The sequence below is a fragment of the Oxyura jamaicensis genome, chromosome 8 (genome assembly GCF_011077185.1).
Source record: "Oxyura jamaicensis isolate SHBP4307 breed ruddy duck chromosome 8, BPBGC_Ojam_1.0, whole genome shotgun sequence".
Classification (NCBI taxonomy): domain Eukaryota; kingdom Metazoa; phylum Chordata; class Aves; order Anseriformes; family Anatidae; genus Oxyura; species Oxyura jamaicensis.
The window spans coordinates 1,527,839-1,543,498 of record NC_048900.1 but is presented as its reverse complement, the minus strand read 5'-3'; positions in this window follow the sequence as shown (position 1 = coordinate 1,543,498).

The window sequence follows — 15,660 nt, the reverse complement described above, 5'->3', positions numbered from 1 at the left end:
ATAACAGCAAGTGTTAGGCTATCGTCCTGTGTCTGAAGTGTCAAGCAGCACTATCCAAACACTTCCCAGCCAAGCAGGCTGCTTTTTTTCTACACAGGATGACACATTCTCAGTTATGCTGGTTTGTGAGACCAGCTTATGAAATAAGTCAGAAAATTAACACTGTGAGACAGAAGAGAGTCAGGGATTTGATCCAGATTAAAATACAAGAGCTTTTGACAAGTTTTGCAGTGCAACCCCACTAATACTTGAGTGCGCAAAAAATAATGTGTTGTGCTTCAATTTCACAATAAGTGAAATGTCTGTGTAATAAATAGTAGTAAATTAATTGCTAAACAGTTCAGACTCGTGTCCTCTGTCAATACTGATTTTAGCCTGTTGAATTTTAGGAAGCTTCTCTAAGACAGGAACATAAGAAACTTGTACAGAGTATTTTATCCCACTAATAATTATGTGAATGCTTTTCATTTTTTTTTATGTAGTCTGGGTTAACAAATAAGATGCTCTGATTTGGTTTCTCTCAGAACAGGAAGAACCTGTATTATTTGCTGTTGGCACTTGGCGTACAACAACCAACTACATTCTGAGAGCAACATATCTACTAATTAAATGAAAATCATGCTGTTTGTTGTCGGTCCACTGTAACATTAATATTAGGGAGAGCAATTTACAAGTGTTGTGAAAGGTGTCAGAAGAATTAGATTAATTTCTGTAAGTTGAAGTCAGCTGTAAGATGCAAACTGTACAGTATACATAAGTTAAGTTTGAAAGTAGTTTGTATAGTGCTGGTCTCCATTCTGTAGACCTGTACTTGCTTGATTTCTAAGCCCATATAAACTCAGTAAGATTGTTCACTTGTTTGATGTTGAGTACTGCAATATTTAAAAACTTAGGAAGTAGCAGAGCAAGAGAGACAGTTCCAGGGATTGTCGTGTTGTCTTCTGTCAAATATGTGTTCTCTCTTACATATATCCAGCCGTTCTTACCTTATAGTTTTAGAATTTGGCATGGGTTGCAGGGAAATTAATGATCTACTCCATTTGTGCAGGCACCAACATAAAATGATGAGGTTTTGTCAGTTCTACTGAAGTACCATGCCACAGTATTAATTTTTTGCTTGATTTTGAACAGAAGGAAAACACCTCTGAAGCTAAGCTACATTTAATTATCAGCGTACGTACATGTGTGGTGAGTGGAGTATTCCAATGACAAGCTCATCAATACAGCTAATACCATTATATGTTTAGTTATACAGCTTGAAACTCCAATGTGGGTGAAGTAATGTGGATATGCTATCAGCCACTCAAAAATGAAGCCTGCACATCCGTGAAATATATGCTGGTTATACCATGAGTTGGATCTGTGGTTTGAGTGGGGCCTCAGTTTTTGGCTTTAAGAATAATCCCATTGATCTAAATGCTGGAGGAAGACAAGTAAGGGATGAAATGAATACAATTAAGATGAGGCAAAATTGAGACTGGAAAAAAAAATAAAGGGCTTGACAAGAAATTGGTGAAGAAGGGCTGCAGAAACTGGAGTGTCTTAGCAAGAGAGTATGTAGGACAGGCAACTAAGACACCTTGGTCAGGAAGCCAGGGGAAGAAGGGTTTAGAGACCAGTTGAGCAAGGAGATTAGAGGGGCTGAACAATGATTCTGGTATTGGGAAGGAATCAAATGGTTGAGCAAGATCACACTGGATGTGTGTTGCAAAACAGAAGGGTAACACTGAGCTAGTGAGGTAAACAGAAAAGAGGGATTTAGAACTAACTGACTGGAGAGGAAAAAGGATGAAAGAAGGTACTTAAATCTGATGAGCTATGATATGGAACTGTCTAGACCTAGGAACATGTGGTACCTGAGCTAGCAATTTATGGTGGAGGAGATGTGGGTCCCCTCCATGACCCAGGATATTCTGTGAGTCTATAAGCGTAGGAGAAACACTTGACAGAGAATTGCATTTTCTCATTTTAAGAACAACATGAGATATATCAGAGATACATTTACAGAAGCATTCTGTGCTACCAAGTAGTTGTAGTTAAGTGGAGTTTGCTATAAACATAGTAATTCTTAAAGTACTTAGCATTTAATAACATTTTTAAATTTTGCATAGTATTTGGATGGTGTTCATTGAAGTCTAGAGCTACATACTGATTACAAGTGAATTCAATGTTACAAATGAATACTAAATAACTGTCTATTCACCAAATGAAGCAGCAATTGTGTGACAAATATGAATGACCAATGATTTATCAAGTGACAGGAAAACAGAGAATTCAGTGGAACTGTACAGAAAGTATAAAAATGGTGGATCTTTGAATTTGTTTGAGGAGACCAAGAGAGACTTCAGTGTTGTTTAAAGATGATGAAGTTGTGAAAAATGGGACTGGAAGGTACCTTTAGGACCATCTGGATTGGCTTCAGCAAAGATGGTATAGAAAGAGAGGAATGACAAAGGCCAGGGAAATAAGGTTAACATGGAAACCCTCTTAGTTGAATGGGACAGCCAGGAAGAAGTATGTTCTTAATATCTTGTGGAACAGGTAATAAAATGTGTAATTTAGTGAGGAAAAATCAGAAATGTGAAACAAGTGTGCTTTTCTTAAATAAGTACGGGATCAGAAACAGTAGATGCAGAAAGTAAAGAATGTGGAGAAAATAGTAAGCTGTTAAATATAAAGCTCCTCTCCATGAAGACACATAGAAAGAGTGCTGGTGTTCTTTAAAAAAGGGACATGACTACTACATGTTATTGCTATTACTACTACTACTATTACTTATCACTACCAACATATGCTACTAATAGTGTTTATTATTTATATTATATATTGGTAGTAGTAGTAGTTCTGTGATGATACTGGTATTATATTTAATGACAGATGACTAGGATAAGTCTTTTAGATTACTAGTGCCCAAGACGATGCTTGCAGTTAAACATGTTTTCACTTGTTCAGCATGCAGAGATACTGCTTACACAGCTTTCTAGTATAGCTCGTGTCCACAGGAAATTAAAATTTGAAACTGAATTCCTCAGGGAATATACTGTAGAAAACTGTCGAAATGCATTACCCTTCAGGACTTTTGTCCTCATACTATATAGGCCAGTGCTTTACATGTTTTAGAAAAAAATGGTGAAAGTCTCTGTAGGTATGTAAATATACACGTGTATGTATACAAATGCACTCTTTTTCCTTTATTGGTACAGAAAAAAATAATCTTTCATAAAAAAAAAAAAATAAACAGTGAAGTTTTATCCCATTCCAGCAGAAGGAAAAAAAAATCATACTACTCTTCTGCCTTAAGGCATAAAGTTGTATGTCTAACCAACGTGAGAAAATTCTCTGTTCCTTCCTACGTAGAGCTACACCCTAAGCCACAGCTGAAAGCTCATCCTGCTTGCCTGCCAGCTAGGGCAGAGTTTATAGGGTAGGGCAGGATTCTTTGCTCCAGCTCAGCAAGACTGAACCCACACAGTCCATCTTAATGCCGAATATATAAATAGAAAATACACAGTTTAGCTATTAAGTAAATCATCATCCAAATTACATCATTACAAGTCAAATGTCATTGCCCTCTTATCTGAAGATGAGAGTGAGCTTTTACCACAAGTAAAGGCAAGTTTGCATGTTATTATCCCAGATTTGTTAATGCACTACCCTACACACCCTATTTGATCTCACACTAACTTGTTGGGAATAGCATAAACAGGCCGCAAAAATAAGCAATGCTATGTATGGACCAAACCTTTAATAGTTGTTAACTAGGCAAAAAGAAATGAATTTAATCCTCTTAGTTCTTTTCCTGAACTTAGTTGTGCCATACATTTGTCCTTGGGGAACACCTGTCCCCTCCCTAATCTTTAAGCGTATTAGATTTTCCAGATCTGAAATTGTAAATCAGGCTTGACTCATGTGACTGCCTGAGTAAATCAGAAGCAGAACAGTTATGTTGTCCTGGTTGTATTGAAATACCTTTCAGTACAAAAAGCCCTACGGTCCTGAGAAGAGAAAGATGAATGAAAATGTTAAAAGCAAGCAAAGATCAAGACACAAGTTCTGAGGATCCCTTGTAAGCACATTTTGCAGAGGTTACTTCAGACACCATTTAAATTGCTGTTTCTCAGATGGATGTTTAGTGGGCTCATCTGTGCCACTGTACATTAAAGCAACAGTTCTGCTTACTGGTGGACCTTTACTTCTTCAGAAACATACATCTTTATTTTTTTCTTCTCATTAAGGAAAATCAGAAGCTTCTGTTAGTAGCAGAAATAAGGCCTGGGTAGCAGTGTAGCACAACCACTGTGTGTTCTCTCTCTCCTGCTGGGAAGACAGTATCTGGAAAAGACTGAATGCCTGAATAAAGTAGGATGTTGTAGAAAGTGGAGCACTGTGACTTACGCCTTGGATAAAGAAGGGAAACAAGTTAATAAATGAAATCTCAGAAGAACAAGACAGGTTAACACAAGCAATGAAGGTCTAGGGAAAGAGGAAACAATAAAGAGGGGAGGGTTCCTACAAACATAGTTTAAATTTAACAGTCATTCCCTAGAAATTCCAGAGATGGATAATAGGACCTCCCAATCACAACAGCAAGCCGTAGATACCAAGCTTATTCAGTTGTGGTTACATAAGCAGTACTTCACTGGTTCTATAAAACTTAATCCATCTTTTCAAACTTTTGGATAATCTTAAACTTGAAGGTTCTTCTCCAAATGTTCTAGATTTGTCATCTTCCTTTTGAATGCAAAGTGTAATCCCACAACGAGCACAGCATTAACATTTTAGGGATGCCATCGCTTGTGCTCTCAGAATTTGCAAGAGAACTAGTAGGAAATAGAAGCTGAACAAGTTTGAGAATAAGGGTTAAGATGCTCTCAAGTTTGCTTTAAATCTACAGAGTTTCCTGCAAGAGCATGAAATATTTTGACTAACACCCAACCTAAACACAGTAACTCAGGATTTCTTCCCAGATGCTAATTAATAAAAAATGAATTCTGAAAAAGAACTCGAAAGATTGGATATATGGTAGGGAATTCTTGGGTTTGGGAAGTCAAACTAGCTCTTCAAAGACTTGCTTTGATGATAGGTTTTGTTTGTTTGCTTTCTCAAGGTAGTAGTAATGCAAATGAGAACTCAGATGTAGCACAAAACTCTTAGTCAGCCTCTGCCATAAAAACAGAAAGTTCTTCTATGCTTGCGATTATTCACTCAGTTCCCTTTCTGGTATAGTTATCTTACTTAATGACATTCTTAACTTTTGAAGGTTGCATTCAGCATCTTCCTAGCAGCTCTAATAAATTCATGTGTCCAACCAGTCTTTGGGAAACACCTGACCCACCACAGGTAAAGCTGGGCTGACAGCTTGTGGAAGACTCAATAACATTTCCTGAAGGACAGTTTGTTTGAAACTAACACTGGAGAGCGTGGCACTATACATGACACCATGCTGTGTGGCTCTGTGTTTCTTCCCAGAGGCTTTCTAGTCAATTAAGGGCTAAAATACAAATACTACAAAAATCTAATAGCTGTCTTCTAGGCTGGATTCACCATTCAAAAATCATTCAGTACCTTATCATTATCACTTTTAATCATTTTCCTGCCTATATTATAATCCATTATAAAAATTATCAGCTTTGCAAGCTTGATAAAAAGCTGTTCTCTCCCTCCGTTTTACAGTTACTGTATTCCCTGATCTCCCATAGTGCTACCCTGACTTTATACTCATTTGAAATACTTCCCATGGAACTGATCCAACAGCCTTCGTATTCTGGTTTGTTGCAGAATTTGGGGATGAAGATTTTCAGCCCATGCAATTTGATTTTTTTTTCCTTCTTCAAACACATACCCTATTGCTGTATTCTTCGTTCCGTTAATCATACTAGCCTCGTTTGAGGAGTGTATTTAAACCCATTTTAGGTTCATAGGGAAAGCTCCCGGACTTCAAAGCACTTTGCTATGGATAATCTGAACCTTGGCTAGAGTACCCAGTATCATAGCCTGAGACAGACATGAAACGTAAGCTCTAAACTATCCCATGTTCACCACTGTTAGAGATTGTGGCCACTCACTGCTGCAAAGTCCCAGCCAGATCACAGCAGCTAGGAGTCGTGCAGTTAACCAGTGTGCCACGGGATGGTGCCATTAGGTTAGCTTTGTGGATCACTCAGAGGTCACTTACATTAACTTTATGAAAAAGCAACGCTAAAGGAAACAATACACACAAATATTATACACTTAATGGAGGGCAATGTCTGCATTTGCTGTAATCTTGACAGGTAATTTGCATCCTAAAGCTAGGTTAGTTATTTTCTTGGTCTGTATTCATTTCTTCTTCATCCCCAGATCTCATGCACATATTAGAGGTAGCTCTGTGGACCAACAACAGTGAAAAGGACCATCTGCATGCTAAGGGCTTATTGCTGTTGAAACACAGTAGACTTCTTTGCCATCATAACTTTGATTTTATAGTTTTTGTAAAACAGCGCAGAAATAATATGAATAGTGTAACTACTAAGCTAGTAGTCTACAGATCTCTTCATTTTCCTTTAATTTATCAATGGTGTATTTAAACAGCATATTCCTCTTGCTGTCATTATAGTTAAACCCATCTAAGTCACTGTTGGTCTACTTTGGGTAGTGTTTTAGTACGCTGGGGACTAGCAAAGAGGCATACTTGAAAGACCACCTGAGAAACGGGTATGATATTCCATTTCTGTGGTATGCTGAGGTTTTTTATACACAAAAAAAAAAAAAGTGTTCCTAAAATTCCTACAAAAACATAAACATAGTTGATACAAATATTCAGGGAGTGATCTGTAAAATAAAACTAAAGTGACTGATATTGTGAAATGCTTTTTGTTGTTGGTCACAGACCTTAACCTTTTGAGGTTAACAAAGTGATACCATTAATTTCACTCTACCAGGAGCCCTGCAGTCACTGAGGGCACCTCTGTTATTTCAGATTGATTTTGAAATTAATTACATGAACTGACAAGACTACCAGCATTTCTGAACATGGCTCAAATTACAGACTGGTTGATACAGAATATATACAACAAGTGATAACTATATGCAGTTTTCAGGAAGTAATACCTGTTTCTTTATTAATAGGAATTCAAAGCTCTAATTTATGTAAATATCAGTCTACTTTAGATTAACACTTGAGGGTAAGTCAGGATGGCACTGGTGAAACAGATGCCATTCTTTTTTTCATTCCCCTCTGTACTTGTCTTACAAGTGTGCAATTCTTTAATTTTGTTGACAAAAGTCTTAAATTAAGCCATTATACTACTCAAGATTTATCAATCAGTAAACATGAGTAAAAATAGTACTGTTAATGTTCTCACTCTATTACTTACCATCCCAGTTACAGTAGTGCACGTTTTTACTCTTTTCAGAATCATGTCTACCACAATTTTCAAGTCTTAGATGCCTTCTGGTCTCTCTTATTGTATCTTCATTTCTGCTGTGGACGTATGAAAAAAGAGCCATTGCTGCTCTATGTCAAAACTTTTTTTGGCTATCTAGCCAATGCTTTGCTAGCATGTTGTAGGGGAACTTCTGCTGCCTCACCAAAACTGTCAAAACATTTTCTAGGAAGCAACTGTTTTCAGTTATATTCTTAAGACTTTACCTGTAACAGTAAGAACATTTACCTCTGCTCGGAACCAGATCAGGCAACACGAGTGGGGTGTTAGCTTATAAAATGCCTCAGAAATGGTGGTAGGAATAGGACAAGTACATAACAGTGACAAGTTACTTCTCTGAGTTTGTATACTCAAATATTTTATTTTCCTAGTTTAATTGCTTAGATGATTGTTTGGGAAAAAGTATAAACTTGCTGGTGTGTTACTGATCTGTCTTGTGTTGATCATAGGACTCCTTGTTATTCTGTGCAAATTCTATCAGTGGCTACAGAAACATGGAACTGTGATCCAGACTACTAGTTGATAATATTCTGGGACAAGAATTATTTTGTCTTAATCTGCCTGAACAGTTTTGCAAAATTCCATTGCCTTATAGAATAATATTACACGCCTGATCAGGAATCATAACTGAAATTTTCCTCTTTCATCACAAGTGAAAGCAAACCAACAGCATTCCCTTCTCCATACAGGTCTTTCATTGTAAAGGAAGCAATTAAAACTTGCACTCATAACCACAGCTTATTACAATAAACAATTCTTCTTCTTTCATGTATCTGTTCTAAGCCTTTAGTGAGGAATTGTGTTTGATGACACTTCTAGACTCAAATTTTTATAGTCACAATTCCATCCAGGAAACTTCTAAATCTTCAGATGCAAATGAACACATGAAACTGGTTATGACCATGGGACTGGGTGCATAACCCACTTTCATCAGAAAGATTGTGGTGCCGTACTTGCTAGGTGTTATATTAACTGTCAGGAATTCAGGCAGTGGCCTCCAGGTGAAGACAATTAAGGTATCCTACCAGATCTGGAATGTGTTGGGAGCAATCCACTGACTACTTATAAAGGAAGGAAGGAAGGAATGTGTCCTGCTTTTCCTTGTTAGGGCTTGCTGCCACCCTAGGGATACGAGAATTGTTTATTTTCCTCTTGAAGGAAAAAAAAAAAAAAAAAGAGGTTTTATGTTCCACCTGAAGCAGGTGATCTGAACAGCTTAACCCTTTCCTGCTGTGTATGATATATTCAACAGTAGTCTTTTTTTAAAAAAAAATTATTTGTAGGAGTACAAAGCAGGAAAATTCTGATTTCACATACTACCTACCTGCAAGTTTCCCTGCTGGAGGCTACAGGGAATGAGTGCTTCCCACTGGGAGGGGGAAGCATCTGCTTTGCATCCCCAGTGCATAGGCAGTCACACAAGTCCAGAGCAGTAGCAGATTCTCCCATATTTGGTAACGCTGCTACACACTGAAAATTGAAAACAGGACTTCACAAAAGGAAGAAAAAGTTATCAATGGAATTTTAACTAAAGCCCTGTGTATTCTGGCACCATGCTAAGCCACACAGAGCATACAAGATGTGCTATAACGCATTTGGGGAATGTCCTCAAAAGGTCATTCTGATGTGCAGGGTCATGTGCTGTTATTTCCTTCTCCTTACTGATTTGTTTCACTCATTGCACAGTGGCACTGATGGAGACCCTGATTCTTGCAACTTGTTCTCATAGAGTCTGTCCTCACAGATCAGGTTTTGTGGCAGAAACCAGATTCAGAAACTCCGGCTGAATTTCTGTACAAAGCTGTGGTTCTCAAATGTCAAAACAAAAAACAAACCACCAGCACAAAATAAATAAATAAAATACCACAAGTCTAGTTTTTAAAGCTGTGGAACTCTGTGCTACAGAATTTTGGAGTTGCTAAAAGTTTACATGGTTTCAAGAGAGAACTGCACAAGTTAACAGAAGAGGAATTCACTAAAATACAGAATGCAGAAATAATGCCTGGCTCAGGAGGTCTCTTACCTGCAAATGGCTGGAAGCTCAGGGAAGCTGTTATACATTCCTGTCCAGTGCTTATCTTCCTTAGGCATCCATTCATGGGCGTTATGAGAAACAGGATCTTACCCAGCCTACTCATTCTTATGTTCTCCTTGTGAAGCATTACCTCACTCCAGAGTTCTTTCTACATAGATTTTATGTTCACGTTACATTTTTATTCTTGAGAATTCTTTACTTGAGAGACAAGGTACCAGAGATGATAAAAAGACATACTAGTGAGACTAACCCATACCCCAGTAAGTTCCCTGCACTGAGTCTTTTAAGTGCCACACTTCGATTTGGGCAGGTTATGTGAAGAACCTGCTCTGTAACAATGGTGCCTTTCACTATTACTTACTTCCTACGCTGTGATAAGCTACATTATTTAAAAATATAATACACCAGCTTTTTAAGTGTAAGGAAAAAATATTGACATCAATTATTAGTTTCCTTTTGAGACACTTAACTGTATATATTTATATTCTGAGTGTACTTATATATGTCTGAAGACAAGATAGCTGTTGCTTACACAGCACACAAGACCATAAAGAGGCAGTGCATATTTCTTCCTTTTATTTCCTTTCCAACTTCTCTTCAAGTCTGAAGATTTTTGTTTCTGTCAGATTTTGAAGACAGTTATCAATTTTCCACGTATCTTCCACCTTTGAAGTCTTTTTATATTATCTTTGAGGATTTTCTCATGGGTTTCTGGCTTCCAGCCCTTGCAGCAGCATTCCCTGACATACCTTTTGATGTTTTTCTAAGTCACTGACATACAGTTTTTACCTGCCAACAGACTTCAAAGCCTGTAGCATTTGGCAGTCAAGCTGTCTCAGAGCTTTTTTCTGGTTGGAAGAAGTTATTGAGATTAAGTGGCAAATCCTCCATCAGCACTGGAGTCACATTCCTACCCTAGAGAAGATTGCCAGCGTTGCTTTCTTGACTATATGCTGCTTCACAGCTAAACCTTGCTTTGGTGGCTGGGGAAGATGGTCTCCAAAAGCACTCCACAAAATGGTATCAGGGTGGCAAGGAAGAAACCAGCCTTGGTTTGTGGCCTGCCCTCAGTAAAGACCTCTGGCTCTAGGAGAACGGAATTTTCTTCTCCATAGGCTTGGACCTACTCAGACGTCTCTTCCAGAGCAGCTACCAGCAGTGTCCACCAAAGCAAAAGGTCTCCATCTACAGTCACAAGGGGAGGTGCTAAGGTACTGGGCTACCATACCAAGGTGAGAGAAAAGTAGTACAAACCTCAGCCCTCATCTCTGCCCTGAGAGTTCTCTTGTTCCCGAGATACCTCCTGTATTCTTCATGGAAATAGGTTCCTGGTTTTCAAATAGCTCCTTTTAACCAAGCAGTTTCTCTCAGTTCCTAAAGAAATGTGTGTTCATTTTTGGGAGGGGGAAATTCTGCCACTTGGAAGCTAGTTTAGGTTCTCTGCTATCCCTCAGGTTTTATGGTCCCCTCAAGAAGAGACTGACAGAACCTGCCACTGAACCTCCATGTTCCACAGCAGCCCTTGTCACGTAGGCCCGACGTGGTAAAGTCTGCTGACAGAGGCACCCCATCATGCATGGGGACCACCACCTTTCTGAGCCATGGGGCAAGCTGGGGTACTCGTGGCGACTCTCGTCATGCATTCCTAGCCAGTCAAGTTAATTCACAATGGAAAGCTGAGGGGGGGGGCTCCCTGCTCAGTGTGTTCTGCTACAGCTCTGGTGACATCAGTGGCATTTCTGTTTACTGGATCTGCAAGCCTGTCAATGTAGATTTCTCATTGATGCTGTTAGCAAGCACAATTCCATAAAGCTAATGTGCCAATGAGCCAGTAATGACTTGGACATAAACATAAACATGTCCAAGACTTGGACATAAACAACTAGAGTTTTGGTTATTTTCATTCAGTATTGCAATTTTCTTTTTATGCTGAGTTATGTATTATTCAGATATCTCATTAGGAATGCAGATTTATAAGCTAATATTTGATTAAACCAAGCTCTTTCTTAATAGCTATGCAATAAATGGCAGCCAGTTATGGCTTTTATCAGAATAAAAGCATTAAAATACAGTGGTTTTCAGTGTAGCTAATTGTACTCTGTATTCTTAGGCCATATCAAAAGTACATATTTCCTTTGTTGACCTTTAACCAATAAATATCATGCTGGATTCTTTTATCTAGGCAAGATGACAGTAATAGATCAGTCATATTACCTTACCACGTAAGCCTTCTGTGATCAGTATGGTACTTTAAAATACATACTGCTCTATTAGATAGAGAAGTATCTTCTAATATAGATGTATAAAATAATGGTCCTGATTTTGTGCATATTGTTCAGTAAGGAGTTCCTCAAAGAGCAGAAAACCTGTTTTTCATTGCACAGTAGAATGTTAAATAATAGTAAATAACATGTCATTTAAACAAAGGCCAGAGCGTGGCTCACACATGTTATTCAAATCCTATATTACAACAGCATCTGCTGTCTTACAGCTATTGAGATTCATGGTAACTATTTAAAGCAGCAACAGGAAACAACACAACAGCCAAACCACTGTTGATGTTCGGTTAGCAACTTTTGGGCCAAGTCCAGTGAGAAAGTGATGGGCTGTAACACTCAGTGTCCCAGCCTGTAGCCTGCAAAGAATTATGTACTGGTACCTACACTCCCTGTATTGTGCCCAAGAAGAATTAGGAGCCTCATTAAACAACAGCTGAACAACCTGTGCCTTGAGGAAAGAGCCACTAAGGTCAGCAGAAAAACACCTTCAGAAATTTAGGTGCTGCACGTAGTCTGCAGGGAAGTTCACAGCTGAGGCACACAAACATTTACAATGACTTCATCAAAAATGGACTGGAGTTCACTATTTTTACTGTACCAGGAATTATAACACTCAAGGATATTTAAGAGATGTTTATTAACTTGCTTACCCTTAGATTACCCATACCTACATCTTTTCAATTTACATGCATTTGTAGCAGATGTGTTCACATGGATAAGTCTTGCAACTGCATGTCATGTGTTTTCTTACCTTTATTCATAGTTGTATTACTTAAGTGAAGATCCAATACTTTGGATTAGAGGAAGGAAATACTGATAGGTGGAAAAGCTCAGTACCTGGCCCCAGGATAAGAACGTTGATAATGTAAAACAGAAATGTTAGAGTAGCAAATCCTCTCCCCGAAGCTTTGTCTGAAGTTCACATTCATGATTGAGACATTCATAGTTACCATTAACAGAAGCAAACAGACTTTTTAGATGAGGAATACCATTGACAACTTATGTAAAGTGCTCAGCAGGATTAAGAGAAGAGTTCTCTCCTGAGTCTCACTTTTGTTAGTAATCTGGACCCTACTTACATACTACAGAAACACAATTGGTCTTAGCAAATGCTTAACATCCCGAGGCAAGAGAGACGGGCAATAGCATTTTACTTTCAAAAACCTATGAACACATTGTGATCACTTTAACAACTTCATTAAACAATATCATAGCCTCTAGCATGTGTACTCATCAGTGTTCAATGAAGAAGGATAATATTTAAAGACCTAAATTAATGCAGGTGATTAAGACTACTGCATCACAAAGCAGACTATTACTTGATTTGGTAAGAAGACATGAGAAAGAACTTGCCTGAGACATTCAAGCTATAAATTCCAGAATGAAAAATGCTGAATGAGCTCCTTATATGAAGAAATACTTCCTTTAGTAAAACGCAACCAGGGTATGGAATTCAGTAAAATCTTCAGATCAGCCATACATTATAGCTGGATTATTTTTTGTAGCATCATTAATATTATGGTCAGATTTTGCCTCTAGTTATAAAACTAAATTATCAGATAGATCTACTCTAGCATAGAGATTCACTATTTATGAGCTATGGTAAGAGTAAAATATACCTTGCTCTGTAATGATGAGAATAGCCTATGTTCTCCAGTCCTTTTCTGAAGTATCACATGCAGGGCTTTAGTCATGCACAGCAGAACACAGTTCATCACCTTCCCCGCTGCCCCATATCCGACCTGTCCCCCAGCCACAGTTTCAGGCAGCGTTACAATGGCACACACAGTCACCGTACTTCAAGTTTGCCACAAATAGGTCGATTGTCCCTACTAGCCAATATCCACCAACTTTATCCTTCAATTCTGCTCGTTAAATAAGGTTCAGCTGTATTCTTACAAACATACTTATACTAACATACATGGTTACGAGGTCACTGAATGCAGTGGTATAAGACTTTTTCAACTGTAAGCTGCTAGGAATAGTTTTGGTTAAACTACTCTTTTTTTTTTTTTCCCCCCCTCCTCCTAAGATAGACAGAAGAAAAAAAAAAAAAAAAAAAAAAAAAACATACATCCCTATATCTGAAACATATGTTGGCATGAACAGTGAATATGAAAATTTCTTTCTACACAAACTCTATAACGGCTGACGTACCAACAGTGCTGGTCCTTAGTGAGTCTCTCTTATGCTTGTCTATGCTGCACCATAAAAATATGATCCCTGGCAGCAAAACAGCGTATACTTGCCAAAAAGGACTACAAGACTAGCCCAGGAAACTCTAACCCACAATGAGAAAAAAAATATTTCAGCTTCACCTAAAGCCGGTTGAGAAACTGCAACTCCCTACATCATCACAAATTGTTATGCTTACATATTGCATACCAGCACAGATGCAAGACACTTTCTTTCTTGACAGAATGATTCTAGTTGACTACAAGACCTTGAACCATGTAGGGTTATTTACAACTGGATCATTTTATCAGGACTGGTAGGACAATTACACCAGAATATCAGAGGTGGGAGAAAGAAGGAGAAAGCAAAAATATAGCTCTGGAAGTACTAACCTCGTAATCACATCATGCATTTGATTGTTATTTAAGGACCTTACCTGGTTTCCTAACATGATATATACCATTCTCTCTTGCAAAGAAGTACTTTTAATTTGCCTCTGAAAGCTTGCTTTAAGCCTTGTTACACAGCCTTTCTTACATCTCCTTTTTCTCTAGCAAGAGTTCTGAAACTGTAGAAGATTTGGGGTTTTGTTTGCCAACTTTGAAGTCACTTACTGTTGTGTAAGGAGTTATGCAAATGGAGGAAAAACAAACAAGCAAACATATTTCTAGCCATATATACTTTTCTGATGTTTTCATCAGATTTATCAAACACTTAAGCTACCAAAACTTTCAGGAGCGCACAAAGGAATTCTTGCTTTGCTGTTGAGAGCAGTGATGGTTGGTGGTTTCAGGGTGATTTTAGCATGCTCCAGAGCAGTGAAAAACAGCCCAGGGGTGCCAGGAGCCCCCACAACACCCTGCCAGACCTAGCATCCCGGGCAGCATCAGAAGCCACCTAACACAGTCTCTGTATGTCTTGATCTACCTCAAACTCTGAATTGAAAACACAAGGCCAGCAGAAGCTCCCCCACAAGGTAAAGCCCAAGACCAGCAGCTTGCTGTACCACCTCTTTCTCAGCCAGCAGGCAATAACAGAGCACATCAAGCCAACAGCCTGACTAAGAGCCTTCACTAAGATACCACCTACAAGCAGTTCCTAGCCAAACCCCTGTTCTCTCCTACCCCTTAATTGCTGGGCTTTGTCTCCCTTGAATCCAGCTGGTACCGGTACAGCAGGTGGGGCTGAAGGAGCAGGGTGGTTAGCTTCAGGCCTCCTGGCTCTGTGAGCAGCAGGTCGCTGTGCCATAATTAGAGTTGGTTAATAGCGCGTTTGGCAAGCCAGGAAGGTTCTGGAAGTTGTTTCCTTCATGCAGTCTTTCCTCTCATTCCTCACCACCCACTGTCCTTGACAATTGCTAGTTAAGGTGGAAGTTTTTAAGACATGGCTTGTTAAAAGTTAGGAAATGGGGTGCTGCCCATGCCAGCAGCGATCTTTTTCCTCTGGAGGATTAGCAAATTGAGCTGCCCTGTGTCCAGCTGCAACTCCCCCATCACACTTCCAGCCTTGCATCATTTTTGAGGAGTAGCTCACGACAGTACGCAGATCATCCTGAGCAGGGCAGGACGTTGTACAAAAAGAGGAAAGGCCAGGGAAAGAGTTTGAAATTATACCAACTGATATAAGTGAAAAGAAAAGCCCACCAGTTTGGGGGCACTGGGTTTGAGATAGAGGCAGTGAAAGGTCAAAACTATAAAGCTGAGAAGAACTGCTCTACATTACACCATATATATGTATCAAATAGGTT